We start from the raw sequence: 16,373 nt of genomic DNA, 5'->3' as shown, positions 1-16,373 counted from the left end.
TCATAGGGTGCCAATCACCCGTTAGGAAAGCACCTGTGCCCTTGTGTGCTTTCTCTGCTAGCTCCACAAACAGGCTTTGAGGCTGCTTTGGCGCATGCCTTTAATCCTAGCTCTCTGTAGGCAGAGGCAGTCGGATCTCAGAATTCAAGGCCAACGTGATCTACAGAGCGGGTTCCAGGACAGCCAGGGCTACACAGAGAAACCCTGTCTTGAAAAGAAAAAAAAAAAAAAAGTCAAAACACAAAACAATTTGAACCTGTATTAGTGGCCTTCATCCACTAGCCACGATAATTCGTGGTGGGGACCTGTAACAGCTAATCTTGGCTGTCAGGTTCACACACTTGGGAAGAGGGACTTTCATCTGAGACGTGGCCTCCATCAGATTGGCCTGTAGGGCATCTCTCCATTGCTAATTGTCTTAAGAGGGTCTAGCCTGCCGGGTGTGGTGGTGCACACCTTTAATCCCAGCACTCAGGAGGCAGAGGCAGGCGGATTTCTGAGTTCGAGGCCAGCCTGGTCTACAAAGTGAGCTCCAGGATAGCCAGGGCTATACAGAGAGACCCTGTCTCAAAAAAAAAAAAAAAAAAGAGGGTCCAGCCCACTGTGGGCATACCATCTGGAGGCAGGTGAGCCTGGGCCGTACAAGAAGACTGAACCCATGTTAGAGAGCAAGCCCGTAAGCCCTGCACTGGGTTCCTGCCTTGGGTTTGTACACTGACTTCCCGTTAGTACAATTGTAAGCTGAACTAAACCCTTTGCTCCCCAAGTGTCCTTTGGACATGGTGTTCCAGAAAGAACACTTCAAGGGTGACGATCCACATTGGGGAGGAGCACATGTTCCTGAAGGTACTTGGCTCATGGGGGAGTGTTCCGACGATCTGTAAGAAACCACCCTTAAGTGTAGTGGCCTAAAGTGATGACGATTGCTCATCTCTCTGGAGACTGTGAGTTGGCAGGGCACAGCTGGGCACTCTTTACTTGGGGATGTCCTGTGATTGCCCTGTCACTGGGACTGAACATCTTCTATGGCTCCTGACATTTTCATAGGGTTCAGGCAGTACGGTCCTTCCATGTGATGCTGGGTTCTGGGAGACCCCGTCGGAAGTGACGTGACTTCTACTTCAGCCTCACGTCCCATCATCACTTCTGCTGCATTGCGTTGGTCAGTCAAGGAACTAAGGTCATCGGCCCGGATTCTAGGGGGGACAGAACAATGGGCTCTCCTATCTTTGAGGAACTGAGCGGGAGGTACGGTAAGAAGGGATTGATGGTGGCTGTCTTTGGAGATTGTCCAAAGAACTGGGACAACTATACAGATTGGTTTGTAGGTATGGATATATTCCTTCCAGTGTGTCCACCATCAGACACTGCTGTGGTGATCAGTGCCCAGCCCTCTTGGTTTTGATGCTACAGCTGTGATCTACCCCACAGGGCAATGTTTATCTGTAACGCTATCTCCCCACTGGAGGTGGCCGATTTTCCATTTAGCTGTTTGTTTTCTTTGAGACAGCTCGTACCGTGTAGCTAGTTAGTTTTTCAATCACCTTGATGCAAGCTGTCTTCTTCAGGAAAGAAGGAACATCCGTTGAGAGAACATTGCCATCAGATTGGCCTGTAAACTCGTCTGTGGGAGTCCCCGCCCACTTTGGGTGTGGCCCCCCTTGTCCTCTGAGGAGTAGGAAAGGTAGCTGAACAGGAACCTGATAGCAAGCCAGTGAGCAGCCTATGGTTGGTTAGCAGGCAGTAAGGAGCCTGTCTGGTTTCCTCTGGGTGCCAGCTCTGATATCCTTTCAGTGATGGACTATGGTGTGGAAGTATAAGTCAAATAAAACCTCTCCTCCCCAAGTTGCTTCTGGGCACAACACAGGAAGCAAAGTAAAACTCCCAGCATGCACTTTCTCTTTTGTATGTGTGCCTGTGTATGTGTGCACAAGTGTGAGGAAACCAGAGGGCAACATTGATCATCTCCCTCAGTTGCTCTCTACCTTAGTTTTGAGTCAGGGCCTCTCACTGAACCTAGAGCATGCTGTTTTGCCTGAGGTGGTGTCTTAGTCAGGGTTTCTATTCCTGCACAAACATCATGACCAAGAAGCAAGTTGGGGAGGAAAGGGTTTATTTGGCTTATGATTCCATACCGCTGTTTATCACCAAGCAAGCCAGTAAAGAACATCCCTCCAAGGCCTCTGCATCAGCTCCTGCTTCCTGACCTGTTTGAGTTCCAGTCCTGACTTCCTTGGTGATGAACAGCAGTATGGAATTGTAAGCTGAATAAATCCTTTCCTCCCCAACTTGCTTTTGTCATGATGTTTGTGCAGGAATAGAAACCCTGACTAAGACAAATTGGTACCAGGAGTGGGGTATTCCTGTGACAACCTGACCATGTTTTGGGGAGGACTGTGGAAGGACTTTGGAACTTTGGGCTTGAAGATCCATTCATTGTTTAGAGCTCTGTCAGATGTTGTGTAGAAGCTTGGAAGATAATGTTGAGAACAGTGTTAGGAGGGGTGATAGATCCGGATTTCCATGGGGAAATTGGATTACCTCTTCACAATGGAGGTAAGCAAGATTATGTCTGCAATGTAGGAGATCCCTTAGGGCGTCTCTTAGTACTACCATGTCCTATGATTAAAGTCAATGGGAAACTACAACAGCCTAATCCAAGCAGGATGACAATGGACTCAGATCCATCAGGAATGAAGGTATGGGTCAATCCTCCAGGAAAAGAGCCAAGACCTGCTGAGGTGCTGGCTGAAGGTGAAGGAAATACAAAATGGGTAGTAGAGGATGGTAGTTATAAATACCAATTAAGGCCACATAACCAGTTGCAGAAACAAGGATTATAAAGTAATATGAATGCCCCTGTCTTATTTTGCTAACGAATATATTTGTCTTTCTTCCAATTTTGTAACATCAATTGGAATTTTTACAATTCCAATTTGTATTTAAGTTGAGACACTAAAAGGATGTTCCCAAGGGACATTGCCCCATTGTAAATTTACAAATGTGTTTGTGATTGTACAAGGGATAGTTATATATTAGGCATATTCACAACCTTGTTATTGTTTCATGTGAACATGAGATATTATTTGTGTCAAGTTGACAAGGGGTGGATTGTAGTGACTATTCCTGGTTGTCAACTTGACTATCTTTGGAATGAACTACAATCCAGAATTGGAAGGCTCACCAGTGACCCTTATCTGGAGGCTTGGAGATAGAAGTTTCTGATCTGGATCTTGGTATGGAGATCTTGAGGCATAGTGGCTATGGATTCCAGAAGATTAAATCTCTGAGTTCAAGGTCATCTGGGATTAAAGGTGTGATGGGACACACATTTAATCTAGGCTACACCTTCTGCTGGAGAAAATATAAGGACATTGGAAGAAGAGAGTCTCGCTCTTGCTCCCTTGCCTGCTTGCCATGTGGGACTGAGTAACTGCTAGATCCTTGGACTTCCATTCACAGCTACGACTGAACCATTGTTGGGAATTGGACTGCAGACTGTAAATCATCAATAAATTCCTTTATCCATAAGTTCTGTGACTCTAGAGAACCCTAACTAATACAGGTGGGTACACTGGCCAAGCAAGTTCCCAGGACCCTCCCTCTGCCTCCAGCACTGGGATACTGGGATTACAGACATCTGTCTCTCTGTTCCTCTCTCTGTCTCTCTCTGCCTCTGTCTCTCTCTCTCTCCTCCTCTCTATCTCTCTCTCAAACATGAGTTTTAGAATAATCAGGTTCAGGTCCTCACACTTGCCTGACAAGCACTGTAGTGACCAAGCGTCTCTTCTAGTCCTGTCTCAGTATTGAGGATGGCATTTTTTTTTCAAGACAGGGTTTCTCTGTGTAGCGCTGGCTGTCCTGGAACTCACTTTGTGGACCAGGCTGGCCTCGAACTCAGAAATCCGCCTGCCTCTGCCTCCCAAGTGCTGGGATTAAAGGCGTGCATCACCACGCCCAGCAATGGCATTTTTAGAGCTCTGGTTTTGTACTGGACTCTATACTCCACCACACAGGGGGGACTGGAGGGAGGAGAGGGAGAGGGGGAGGGGGAGGGAGAGGGAGGGTCTTATAGTGAACATGGAGAAAATGCTGCTTTCCCTTCCTTTTTTTCATTTCTTCATTTCTTTCTTGAGAGTCTTGTAGTCTCTCTCTCTCTCTCTCTCTCTCTCTCTCTCTCTCTCTCTCTCTCTCTCTCTCCAGTAACTCCCACCAGATGTGCTTGCTCAAAACCCCTTTAACCCCTTTCCCAGCAGGCCCCAAGCTCCTTGGATGCCCCGCAGTCTGAGTCAACACTTTAGGACTGTTTCAAATTTCACATAAGTTGCCAGACCCAGAGAGGACCAGAGCAGGGAACTCCTGTAGCTTGCTCATGTCCCTTGCCCTGCCCCATTCCGTATTCCCCTTCTGCAGGACTGAAGCAGGAAGAAGAGAAATGGAAAACATGTGGCTTCCCATGGTGCTTGGTTGGTGGTCAACATACTGCTGTTCCATTGCTGTGGGTGACTGTAAGGACACTCTTTGTTGATACGGCTCATTCCTGGGACTGGCACAAGCTTTGTGCTAAGAACCTTACCCTTGCTGGGCTTGGTGGTGCACGCCTTTAGTCCCAGCACTTGGGAGGCAGAGGCAGGTGGATTTCTGAGTTCGAGGCCAGCCTGGTCTACAAAGTGAGTTCCAGGACAGCCAGGGCTACACAGAGAAACCCTGTCTCAAAAACAAACAAACAAACAAACAAACAAAAACAAACAAAACAAAAAACAAAAAAAACCTCACCCTTGGGGGATTCAGCAATGTCCTTGGCCTCTACAACTAGACACTGGGAGCTGTCACCCAGTGTGACAATCAAAACTGTCTCCAGGGTCCTGCTTGAGATGCTGTTCTATAGACTTGTCGGGAGCCAGTAAGGTCTTCACAGTCCTCCTAAGGGACAGCCCCTAGTCTTCCCAATTCTAGGAAGTGACCTTGTGCCATGTTGCTCTGAGAAGGACTCCAACACCCAATCCTGGAAACTACACTTCCATTCAGTACTAGACCACAACCCTGGGACCTGTGGACACAGCATTCATCCCCTAACGGGCATGATTGTCCCGGGCACTTGAGTCCCTTGGCTCAGCACTCACTATGTTATCTCTGGGCATTTTGCAAACTTGCTTTAGCCCCAGGAAGGATCAGCTAGTATTTGATCAAGATGGCAGCCAACTGGAACACAAGGACTTCCCTCTTCTCTCACGTTCTGCACAATGATTCCCCTGTGTCCCCAACTCTTCAAACCCCTCACCTGGATTCAAGAAACAGCCAAGTCCTCATGAAAGAGGATACTTGTTCTCTTCCCAAAAGTTGACATTGACGTAGGAACACCAGCTCCCTCAGGTCAGGCCAGATGTCCCATGGGAAGGACACCAAACTTTTCCTGGACTGCTCTTATTTCATACACAAGGCACAAAATTCCAGGGTCCTAAGCCGGGCAGTGGTGGTGCACGCCTTTAATCCCAGCACTTGGGAGGCAGAGGCAGGTGGATTTCTGAGTTCGAGGCCAGCCTGATCTACAAAGTGAAGTTCCAGGACAGCAAGGGCTACACAGAGAAACCCTGTCTCAAAAAACAAAACAAAACAAAACAAAACAAAACAAAACAAAATTCCAGGGCCCTCACTTGCAATGCAGTCTAGAGTCTTAAAATGGGTTCATTTTCTCTGCCAGTCACAAAACAAATAGAACACACAAACACAAAAGAAAGAAAAGAAAAAACTAATACATGCACTTTCACTAAACATTTAAGCTTTCACTTAAACTTCACTCAATCTTTGTTTATATTAATTAATTAATTTGTTTATTTACTGTGTGTGTGTGTGTGTGTGTGTTTTTAAAAGGGTTTCTCTGTGTAGCCCTGGCTATCCTGGAACTAGCTCTGTCGAACAAGCTGGCCTTCAACTCACAGAGATCCACCTCCTGCCTCTGCTTCCAAGTGCTGGGACTAAAGCTGTGCACCACCACCACCCTGCCACTTAATCTTTACTTCTTTTTCTTTTTTGTTTCTTAAGACAGGGTCACACTATGTAGACCAGGCTGACCTTGAACTCACAGAAATCCACCTGCCTCTGCCCCCTGACTTTACTTAATTTTTAAGCCTGGACATCCTCTGAAGGACGTAGCAAATGGCCAAATACAGCCATTGTAAAGACTGGAGAAGTCTTTGTGTCTGAGGACTGTGTTTCCCCGCTAGGACTTTAAGAATTTAAATTATTAATAATTTATTATTAACAATAAACTCGCTCACTTTGCTTTTCTGTGGCTTGTACTAAAACTCTTTTCTATAGCATAGTCAAGGATCAAGAATTCATTGGATGGATGATTGTCCTCAGGGGAGGGGACCTCCCCAGGCTACCGTTGCCTATCAGGGTTTACGTTCCTGCCACCGCTGACAGATGGCTCAGAGAGATCATTGACATTTGTGTTGGTTGGAGGTTTTAAGTGCCATCGCCTGTATCTCCTTGAACCTAACCCATTTGGCACACTTGCACAAGGAGCCTTGTGACTTCCTGTATTGTTTGCTTTGGGGTTTATCGTGGCTAATCGTCTGTATCTTTGCCTATATCCTGTATCCAGGTCTCGGTGGGTGTGGACTCTCCTCCCTCTGTTGCTTGCTCTATCTTTTATCTAACCGGTGCTGCCGCATATCTAGCCATATGTCATGGAAACTGCTCTTGCTTGACAGGAGTGTCCCCATGCACAGAGAAGGCACAAGACAGTGTCTACTGAATCAGATCTTCAAGGGCGCATAGGTACTTGGAGCCCACTGGAATGCCTGCAAAGCCCTCACTAGGAGCCATCAAAACCTCACAGGCATCGGAGGTCTCAGTCCACCCAAGGGCACTGGACTTTCAATTCCATCTCAGCTTCTCCAGCGGCCACCGAAGCATCTGCTCCCTACCACTGTCCTTGCTGAGCTTGGAGGGTCACTCCTAGCGTGCTTGGCTCCGCGGCCCTGTGTTCGGCCCTTGTGCCCAGCAGGGTTTTTGGGATCCTGTAGAGAGAATCAGCTTAGAGATCCAAGATAGTGTTATTTTTAGAAATAAAGATCATCAGACCTCGGCTTTCAGAGATGCTCAGAGGATGAAAAGAGAGAAGGCATCCTGGTTCTCTAAAGTTCAAGTTGGAATAAGGCAAAAAAAACCCTGAATGTTTTAGGCTGGTGAGGCAAGGCAGAAGCTTGGACCTAGCATGGCGTGAGGCCCTGGGTGCCAGCCCAGCACTGCAATAAGATCGTAGCCTGAAAGGGCCTCATTTGTTAGAGACAGATCTTGTCTTCCCAACAGTCCACCTGGGTGACAGGCCCAAACACATCCTCCCTTGCCTGCTCTATCAGGCCCTGCCTGGTACCTCAGGCCACTTGGAATATATCCACCCTTTATCTCCTGGTTACTAAAACAGAGAAAAACGGCTTTCCATAATCGACCTGCTGCCTAGTTCACAGCAGGACCAATTTTTTTTTCCCCTCTTAAAACTGCTAAAAGTCTGTCTGTGGAAAATGTCACCTCGTGGTGGGCAGAGCTGTGGGAGAAAGCCATCAAGTCTGGTGCCCCAAGGAAAACCTGAGTTATTTATTTAGTTATTTATTTTCAAGACAGGGTTTCTCTGTGTAGCCCTGGCAGTCCTGGAACTCACTCTGTAAACCAGGCTGGCCTCGAACTCAGAAATCCGCCTATCTCTGCCTCCCAAGTGCTGGGATTAAAGGTGTGTGCCACCACTGCCCAGCCTGAGTATTTAAAAAAAAAAAAAAACAAACGATTTATCTGTTTATTTCATGTATGTGAGTACACTGTCACTGTTTTCAGACACCACAGAAGAGGGCAACAGATCCCATTACAGATGGTTGTGATCCACCATGTGGTTGCTGGGAATTGAACTCAGGACCTCTGGAAGAGCAGTCAGTGCTCTTAACCGCTGAGCCAGCCCTGAGTATTTTTTATAATCAAGTATTTACTTGTTATGCTTGTGTATGCATGTGTGGGTGCATGTTCACATGGGTGCAGGGTGTGTGTGTGTGTGTGTGTGTGTGTGTACCAAGGTCAACCTTGGGTGCCATTGCTCAGGTATCAATCACTTTGTTTTGTTTTCTTGTATGTGTGTCCATGTGGCGGGATTCCTGCATGGATGTCTGTGTACCACATCCATGCCTGGTGCCCACTGAGGCCAGAAGGGTGTCACCATATCATCTAGAACTAGAGTTACAGATAGATGGTTGTGAGCCACCACGTAGCTGTTGGGAATTAAATTGGTTCCTCTGGAAGGGCAGGCAGTGCCCCCCCCCCCTGCAACGATCGTTTACTGGGGGAGGCTGCATCAATACTTCTTGGCCTCTGCCTTCCTCGTGGCTGCCAACACATTGTTCAGTTTTCCTCCTGCTCTCTCTTGGCATGGCTGTGCGCGCCTGCCTTCTGCTTGATAAACTTAAGTGCGCACTTGTCCTTGGACACGTTGAGCAACTCTATGGCACGCCACTCGCCCATAGGGCGTGAAGCCGCACATCTCTCAGATTGTGTCCCGCACGAACTTGGTGTGTTTGGTGAGGTGCCCGAGGTGCTGGCTGTGTCTCAGCTTGTGGTCCTTGTTGAGTCCCACGGCCATTGGGTAACTCAGAGTCATGGCGGCTGCTCTCGCTGGTAGCCGGGACCCAGCCAGTTCTCTTAAGCACTGAGCCATGTCTCCAGCCCATTTTGTGTTTTGAGACAAGGTCTCCCTTTGACTTTGAACTTGCTGAGTAGGTTAGACAGACTGGCTAGTGAGCCCCAGGAGTCCCCTTACCTCTGCTCCTCCGGCTGGCGGTGGTGCTGGCCGTTACAATCACAGGGCACCACAGGTGGGCTCTGGAGATCCAACTAAGGTCTTCATGGTGGCGCAGCAAGCACTCTACTGACCGAATCACTTGCTGCCAGTCCTCCTCAACCTGGTTTTGTAAAGAGAATTAAAACCCAAACAGGAGCTGAAGAGATGGCTCAGTGATTAAGAAAGCTAGCTGCTCAGCCAGGCAGTGGTGGCGCACACCTTTAATCCCAGCACTTGGGAGGCAGAGGCAAGCAGATTTCTGAGTTCGAGGACAGCCTGGTCTACAGAGTGAGTTCCAAGACAGCCAGGGCTACACAGAGAAACCCTGTCTCGAAAAAAACCAAAAAAAAAAAAAAAAAAAAAAAAAAAAAAGAATAAGAAGAAAAAGAATAAAAAAGAAAGCTAGCTGCTCTTTCAAAAGACCCAGGTTCAATTCCCAGCACTCATATGGCATGTCACAACTGTCTGTAACTCCTGTCCCTCTAGAGGAACTCCCGTCCCTCTAGAGGAACAGGCATACACTCAGGCAAAGCACCCATGCTCATAAAATTGGTGGTATAATAAATCATTAAAAACAAACATAAACAGCCTGGGTAGTGGTGGTATACATCTTTAATCCCAGCACTCTGGAGGCAGAGAGAGGCAGATCTCTATGAGTTTGAGGCCAGCCTGTGTCTACAGAACAAGTTCCAGGACAGCTAAGACTGCTACACAGAGAACCCTAGTCTCAAAAAGCCAAAGCCAAAATCAAACAAACAAAAAATTTAACTTGACAATTAGAATCTCAAAAAAAAAAAAAAAAAAAAAAGGTTTTTGTTGTTTCAAAACAGACAGAAGTGTCTTCCTGAAGGTTCCAGACAAACCCTGTATTGAGGGTCAAACAAAAACCAGGAAGGATTTCAGGGAAGGGGCTCCCACACTCGGCTGTGGCAGAATTCCTGTGCTCCCCAGAAGCTGCGTTTTGTACTACTCAGACCCATAACCAATTAGGTGAAGCCCAACCGAAGTATGGCACGTAATCTGCTTTATTTAAAGTACACTGGTTTAAACGTTAAAATATTCAAGAAAGCACCACCACAGAAACATCTAGAATAATGTTTAACCAAATATCTGAACAACATGACCCAGCTAAAATTAACCCTCAAAGACTTACACAAGGAAGTAACTTACACAAGGAAGACCAGGTGTGGTGGCACAAGCCTGTGACTCTTACACTCTGGAGGCTAAGGCCCAGGAGGCTAAGGCAGAGGGCTCATGAATTTAATGCCAGCCTGGGCTACACGATAAGTTCAAAGTTAGCCTGGTTGACTTCATGAAACCTTGTCTTTTTTTGTTTGGTTGGTTTTTGTTTTCTTTTCTTTTTCTTTTTCTTTTTTTTTTTAGACAGGGTTTCTCTGTGTAGCCCTGGCTGTCCTGGAACTCACTTTGTAGAACAGGCTGGCCTGGAACTCAGAAATCCTCCTGCCTCTGCCTCCCAAGTGCTAGGATTAAAGGTGTGTGCCACCACCGCCTGGCTGAAACCTTGTCTTAAAAAGGAATCAAAAGCTGGGAGGTTGTGGCCCATGCCATTAATCCCAGAACTCAGGAGGCGGAGGCGGAGGCGGAGGCGGAGGCGGAGGCGGAGGCGGAGGCGGAGGCAGAGGACCTCTGTGAGTTTGAGGCCAACCTGATCTACACAGTCCCAGGACAGCCAAGGATGTTACATAGGATGGTTTGTTGTTGTCTCAAGAAAAACAAAACAAAACAAAAAAACACACACACACACAGAAGGAAGGAAGGAAGGAAGGAAGGAAGGAAGGAAGGAAGGAAAGAAGGACGGAGCCATACCTGACAGTGCAGGCCTGTGATCCTAGTTACTCAGGAAACTGAGGCAGCAGAATCACAAGTCCCAGATCTACACACACACCGGAGTTTTATTAGCATAGTTATTAGCTATGGTCCGTATACTCCAATTGTCTCCTAAAGGAAAGGCCCAGGAGCTGAAGGTGTTTGGCCCATGTGACTGATGAGTCTGGTGCTCCAGTCCTAGAGAGCTGCCAGCCTTTGGCCTGTGTTGGAATTCTGAAGAGGTAGGTTCTAATTCCCCACAGGTGTGCCCAGCCGCTTGGATTTTAGTTGATTCCAGACACAGCTGGCAACCAATGAGCCACTACACTGGCTTGAAATTAAAAGTTCTAAGAAAGTTAAAAGGGGGCTGAGGAATGGCTCAGTGGGTGAGAGCACTGACTGCTCTTCCAGATGGTCCTGAGTTCAATTCCCAGCAGCCACATGGTGTCTCACAACCATCCATAATGAGATCTGATGCCCTCTTCTGGTGTGTCTGAAGACAGCTACAGTGCATTTAAATATAATAATAAATATTTAAGCCAGAGCAAGCACAGGTTCTGAATTCAAATTCCCAGCAATCACGTGATGGCTCACAACCATTAGTACAGATACAGTGTACTCATATACAATTAAATAAATAAATACTTTTTTTTTAAAAAGGAAGTTAAAAGATATAGCCTATTACCTCATATACCCCATAGGGGGAGAGAGGGAGAGAGGAAGGGAGGGAGTGGGGGGAAGAGAGGACATATTATGTTAGGAATTCTAAATCAGCAAAACCCATCAAGGCAAAGCCTCCTCTCCAACTGCATTCCCCCAGAAGCAGATGCCCTGGCAAAATGTTATAGTCATTTATCTAGGAAGTGAAACTGGGGCTGCTGATTTTGCTCACTGCTCTTTCAGAGGACCCAGGTTCAGTCTCCAGTACTCTCAACCATCTGCAACTCCAACCCAGGGAATAAGACGCCCTCTTTTGGATTCTGTGGGTACTGCAACCATGAGATACACACATGCAGACAGAACACCTTGCTCAGAGCACTGCAGCCAAGATGTCCCCTTCTAGGTGCCAACCACACTGTCCTGATGCCAACCCCAGGTGCCTTTAATGCTCCACAGATGCCCGGAGGAAGCTGTGCCAAAACCACAGCCGTTTGCAGCTGAAGCACAATCCGGAGAAGGCATTGCAGTCACTGCTGGTTCTGAGCCTGGGCTGCCCTTTTGCAATCAGGAGCCTTAGTGAACTCTCTGTAACCATCTCTATTCTGCTGACTCAGCACTCCCCCCAAAGGCCCCCCACATAAGTCCTTTGTCCCTTCAGGCACACCCTTTACTTGCTCGAGGGATGACTGCATTGTGACTGTTCCAATTATTGCTCTCTAAAAACGCCTTCTAGCTACACAAGCAGATGGTTGATCCATTTCCTGAGCCAGGCAGAGATCCGTCCTATACTGCCCCCTAGTGCTCCAACATTTTAAAAATTTATTTATTTCTTTATTTAGAGACAGGGTCACACTAATTGTGATGGTGTAGGAGGAGGAACATTAAATGAAGATTGCTTAGCCCAGGCTGGCCTCAAACTCACAGCATTCCTACTGCCGCAGTCTTCCAAGTGCCGGAGTTACAGGCCTAATCTACCACACCTGTCTTCTCTTACTCTCTTTTCATGTCTTTACCAATATGGGCTGCACTGGTGACACAGAGGTGGGAGGAGAAATACTAGCAGTAGCTGAAGCAGCAGTAGTGGGTGAAGGACAGCTGGTGGGCTGGAGAACGGCCTGGACAGAAATGACAGGCAGCAAAAGATGAGAGATAAGGACGATGGCTGGGTAGGTAAGACTGTGTGCTATATACTGCACTATGTGTTGCAAACCTGGTTCCCAATCCCTAGTATCCATGTAAAATGGTGGGTGTGGCCACACACATACCTGTACCCCCATTGCTGTGGGAGAGGTGGAAGCAGGAGGATTGCCCACATGAGCCTCCAGACTCCACTCAGAGACGCCAAAAATCTCTGGCTTCAAACATCTGAAACATGGTGGTGCCCAGCTGCGGGGCCTGGGGCTCTAGCCTTGGAGCTTGCTAGCCCAGCCTCTAAGCCATAAGTATTCAAGGGCCTGGGAATGGCTACGAAGGAAGAACTTTGCCTAGGCTACTTGCAAGTCCTATCCAGAAGGACCCCAGCCAGGGCATTGGTAATTTGAGTAGCAGAATGTAACAGTGAGCAGCCAGATTCTAGGGGGCAAGTGTACAACTGTTCACTAAAGATTCATTTGCCTTGGGTTTGTAGAAGATTTCAAAGAAATGCTGATGGCAAAGTTTTGGAAGAAGAAATTGGAACTGGGGCCAGGTGTGCTGTGGATGGGTCAGGTGTGCTGTGGATGGGCCAGGTGTGCTGTGGATGGGCCAGGTGTGCTGTGGATGGGCCAGGTGTGCTGTGGATGGGCCAGGTGTGCTGTGGATGGGCCAGGTGTGCTGTGGATGGGCCAGGTGTGCTGTGGATGGGCCAGGTGTTCTGGTGGGCACTTGGTTTTTTGTTTGTTTGTTTGTTTGTTGTTGGGTTTTTTGTTTGTTTTGGTTTTTTGGTTTTTTTGTTGTTGGGTTTTTGTTGTTGTTGTTGTTGTTGTTTTGGTTTGGTTTTGGTTTTTCGAGACAGGGTTTCTCTGTGTGGCCCTGGCTGTCCTGGAACTCACTCTGTAGACCAGGCTGGCCTCTGCCTCCTGAGTGCTGGTGGGAACTTGTAATTGAAGTACTTGGGGAAGGAGTGGAAGGAGGAGGAGGATCAGGAGTTTAAAGTCATCCTCTGTTACAGAGTGAGTTTGAGGCCAACCTAAGCGACATGAGACCCTGATACACACACACACACACACACACACACACACGGGGGGGGGGGTGGTTTGGGGAGCCCCTGCATCTAAAGAAATTAGAACTAGAGTCTGCTCTCAGTACAACCTCACTGCTGGGTCAGGGAACAGTCTTTTGCTCCAGGGTCCAAAATCTTTACTAAGACTTAAATGTCAGAATCAGGACCATTGCATGTGATAGTTGTGTGGCAAACCAAACTGATCTCAAGGCTGGGGAAGAGATAGGAGAGTCAGCCGGTGGGAGGAAAGCAGTGAGCATGGGGTCAATAGAGAAAACAGAAATTCTGCATGGGCAGGAGAGATGGCTCAGTGCTTAAGAAGGGCCTGGGTGAGCTGGTGAGCTGGCTCAGCAGGTAAGAGTACTGACTGCCCTTCATGAAGGTCCTGAGTTCAAATCCCAGCGACCACCTGTAATGAGATTTGGTGCCCTCTTCTGGGGTGTCTGAACTCAGCTACTTTTTTTTTTTTTTTTTTTTTCATTTTTAAATTTTATTTTATTGAGTGTATGGTGGCAGAGTGAAAATGGGTCAAAGGGAGGAAGGGAGGTCGGTCTTTCCCATGCTGGGACGATCCGTGCCTTGGGAAGGAAGGCAGCCAAACGGGTTCGTGTGTTGTCAGTTGTGGTGCTTTATCCAAAAGACTTTGGTTCTGGCCTCCCATTTTATTCTCAAAGGGCAGCCTGGGAACCCTCCTCCTCCATGATTGTTCCCCACTGTGGTGGGTGCGTGCGTGCGTGGGTTATGAAAAACAGAAGGCAGGAGGAACTGGCCGACCTCCTCATCGCCCCTCGTGGACAGGGAAGAGCCGGACGGGAAAGAAGCAAGACGCCCGTGAGCCGCCACGGGGGGTGGGGTTGGGGCGACCGGAGGCGGAGAAGGGAGGGGGGAAAAATCGGAGGCGGTCCCCGGACGGACCCAAACCGACCCCCTCCTACCCCGCTCCAGAACAGCTCCAAACGCGCGGTCCACACGCACGCCACGGGACCCGGGACGGGCCTCACGGCGGAGAAGGTGAGGACACACAAGACAGAGAGCAAGCCGCCGCCTCTCCACAGTCTCCCGTCAATCTGAAGTCAGCTACTTATGTATAATAATAAATAAAGCTTTGGGCGGGAGCGAGCAGGGATAACCAGAGAGAGTGGGGTTGACCAGAGAGAGCAGAGGTTCTAAAAACAATTCCTCACAACCATCTGTACAGCTACAGTGTACTCACATACATAAAAATAAATAAATAAATCTGAAGGAGGAGGAGGAGGGGGAGGACCTGGGCTCGGTTGCCAGCACCCACATGGTGGCACCTGTAACTCCAGTTCCAGGGGATCTGATGCCCTACTTTGGCCTCCGTGGGCACCAGGCCTATACATGGTACACAGACATACATGAACAATTTTTATTTTGTTTTGTTTTGTTTTGTTTTGTTTTTTAGACAGGGTTTCTCTGTGTGACCCTGGCTGTCCTGGAACTCACTCTGTAAACCAGGCTGGCCTCGAACTCAGAGATCTGCCTGCCTCTGCCTCTTGAGTGCCACCACTACCAGGCCCTAACAATTTTTTTTAAGATTTATTTATTATTATACCTAAGTACACTGTAACTGTCTTCAGACACACCAGAAGAGGGCATCAGATTTCATTACGGATGGTTATGAGACACAATGTGGTTGCTGGGATTTGAACTTAGGACCCTCAGAAGAGCAGTCGGGTGCTCCCCCCCTTTTTTTTTTTAATTTTTTTTTAAGATTTATTTATTGGTTATATGTAAGTACACTGTAGCTGTCTTCAGACACTCCAGAAGAGGGAGTCAGATCTCGTTACGGATGGTTGTGAGCCACCATGTGGTTGCTGGGATTTGAACTCCGGACCTTCGGAAGAGCAGTCGGGTGCTCTTACCCACTGAGCCATCTCACCAGCCCCCGCCCCCCCTTTTTTTAACCCCAGAAACTGAAGACTAATTCTGCAGGGAGATGGGCACAGTCACATTGTCTTAGTTTCCTTCCCTCCTGTTTTGCTACAATTTATTCCAGCTCAACATTCAAGGTTATTCCCCTCCCTGCAGAAGCCTGAGGTGGCTTTGTGTGGCCAGACTTTAGCTACTTTGTGGGTTCTTTTTGCTTCCAACCCTCCACCCCTAGGGCAGCATTATCTTTAGACTACTTCCTGCTGATTAGGGGTGTTGAGTTCCTTGGAGCAAGTTTGATCTTTGCTATTTTTTTCTTCTTCTTGTTTCTTCTTCACACTCAACATTTAACAAACGTAGATCAACAGCAACCAACCAACCCCGTGTCTCAGGGCCCTAGCACTTATCTACGCTCTGAAGAGTTCCCAGAATTCCTAACGTTGCATAATCACAGAATCTGCTGCTGACAAAATCACGCCCCTACTAGAGCATGGGACAAATCAGAGTCAGCTGCTGCAGGACAGTCTGAAGCAGCCCCACATCCCACACCTGGGATTAAAACAAAAACATATTCTTACATTTCTGTGTTTTTGGGGTTTTGGTTTGGTTTGGTTTTTGGTTTTTGGAGACAGGGTTTCTCTGTATAGCTCTGGCTGTCCTGGAACTCACTTTGTAGACCAGGCTGGCCTCGAACTCAGAAATCCACCTGCCTCTGCCTCCCGAGTGCTGGGATTAAAGGTGTGTGCCACCACGCCCAGCTTGTGTGTGTGTGTGTGTGTGTGTGTGTGTGTGTGTTTAAAGAAAACAAAATTCCAAAATTGTCACTACAGCTTTATATTGCATCTGCAGTAAAGAATGGGCTGTCAAATGCAAGGCCCGTTAACTCTTCACTTTTACAGTCCGGGATCCTCTGCTTAGGCGATGGTTCTACCCACAGTAAGGCTGGACCTGCGGCCTATGTCTCCG

General features: G+C 47.8%; 1 pseudogene; it reads right to left on the bottom strand.

The window, feature by feature from the left end:
• On the bottom strand, nucleotides 8,318-8,675 carry Rpl36-ps1 (ribosomal protein L36, pseudogene 1; annotated as a pseudogene).

The sequence above is a fragment of the Mus musculus genome, chromosome 11 (assembly GCF_000001635.26).
Source record: "Mus musculus strain C57BL/6J chromosome 11, GRCm38.p6 C57BL/6J".
NCBI classification, from domain to species: Eukaryota; Metazoa; Chordata; class Mammalia; order Rodentia; family Muridae; genus Mus; species Mus musculus.
This window is presented reverse-complemented; position numbering and strand designations above follow the sequence as displayed.